This window comes from Etheostoma cragini, chromosome 5 (assembly GCF_013103735.1).
Source record: "Etheostoma cragini isolate CJK2018 chromosome 5, CSU_Ecrag_1.0, whole genome shotgun sequence".
Classification (NCBI taxonomy): domain Eukaryota; kingdom Metazoa; phylum Chordata; class Actinopteri; order Perciformes; family Percidae; genus Etheostoma; species Etheostoma cragini.
The window spans coordinates 30,753,494-30,754,970 of record NC_048411.1 but is presented as its reverse complement, the minus strand read 5'-3'; the positions used below and the strand labels follow the sequence as shown (position 1 = coordinate 30,754,970).

At 41.0% G+C, this 1,477-nt stretch overlaps 1 protein-coding gene and 1 long non-coding RNA gene across 2 annotated transcripts in view; one reads left to right on the top strand and one right to left on the bottom strand.

Moving 5' to 3' along the window:
• Positions 1-1,477, top strand: part of LOC117945072 (rabphilin-3A-like) — a 23,683-nt gene that overhangs the window by 14,864 nt on the left and 7,342 nt on the right. The gene's annotated exons all lie outside the window — the stretch shown is intronic.
• The window catches only part of LOC117945267, a 5,009-nt gene continuing 3,619 nt past the window's right edge, over positions 88-1,477 (bottom strand). Inside the window, exon 3 of the long non-coding RNA XR_004656762.1 lies at positions 88-199. This is a non-coding gene — a long non-coding RNA (uncharacterized LOC117945267). The remainder of the gene's footprint in view (positions 200-1,477) is intronic.

The following is a 1,477-nucleotide window of genomic DNA, read 5'->3' as shown; positions in this document are numbered from 1 at the left end:
CCCCCCCCCCCTTTCACGTCTTCATCTGTCCTATAAACCTGTCCAATAAAGGTCTAAAAATGCCCAAAAATATACATTTAAATACAACAGAGCTACGGCGCGGTCTGCGTGACCGTGGTTACCTTCAGGAAGTGAAGTACCGTCGGATTTGAACCCAAATCTCCAACTTTTCATAAACTTAACTCAGTAGTTTTGGTGCCTGTGACAGTTTCACAGCGTCATTAATGAATTAATTCATATTTATTATACAGGAAAGTTTAAAGTAGCATCACATAACAGTGTAAACGGGCCTGACCCAGTTTAAAACTGGTTTTAGCAGAATCCTGTTCTGCAGAATCATTAAACATGGACCACCACGTTGGGACGGACATTTGTACGGGACATGGACACGGACTAGATAAATTTGGACAACTAAAACAACAATACAGTGACCTAAGTCATCGCACTGTTGCTTGCTCTGGAGGAAACTACTAGACCTGATGGGTCCTTGTAAATTCTGGAGTGTGGTCTATAGACCTGGTCTACCTGTAAAGGGTCTCGAGGTAACTCTTATTATGAACTGATACTATAAATAAAATGTAATTGAAATTGAATTGAATAAGGACAGACATTTATACAAGACATCAGCCGGGCTAGACTAATACAGATAAAGGTTCAGATACGAGGGCGGAGGACGCAAATGGGGGTCAGGTTAGAGAGGAACAGATACCCGGTACCCTCGGAGGCTTTTGGAAGACTTGCAGATTTTCCTTGTGGATCCCAGCTGAAAGTTGCATGAAACAGGTCTGCAGATTCAGTCCGGGTCTGCAGATAATCCACTGAAAGACTCTGGACTCCGACTCTCGGCTGCAGATACCGAGAGGACTCTTTCTGTCCATTCAGACGTCTTTAGAGTCTCACCTAGCGGTAGCATGTTGAGCTACTTCAGGCTACAGATGGTGATTATCATAATACTCAGTAGTTAGAAAAGAAAAGCCAAACCCAGGACTGTGTTCTGCTTGATTCTGCCGGTTCGTTGAATGTTTTCTTGCTTTATCTCTGTATTCGTACATAGATGGTAGTGCATGCACGGGGAAACGTACGTATGTTTGCAAAGAAGTTTGCATGTAAAGATTTTGCAGAAAGTTTACACGGAATCAATAAAATCGAATGAAAACTGACAATCGAGTGTGTGAGGACTCATTAGAGCCGAGGTACGGGATCAGAAGAGGCCTCATGGCACCATGGCTGGGGATTAATAATAATAATAATAATAATAATAATAATAATAATAATAGTACATATTATTTGTAATGCACTTTCCATTTAAGACAAACCTCCGAGTGCTACAGGTAAGATCATAACAGCAAGATAAAAAACATCAGTTTAATATATATAGAAATAGTGCATCAACATTATTTATATACATTACACACACACACACACACACACACACTCTCACACACACACACACACACACTCACACACACACACACAC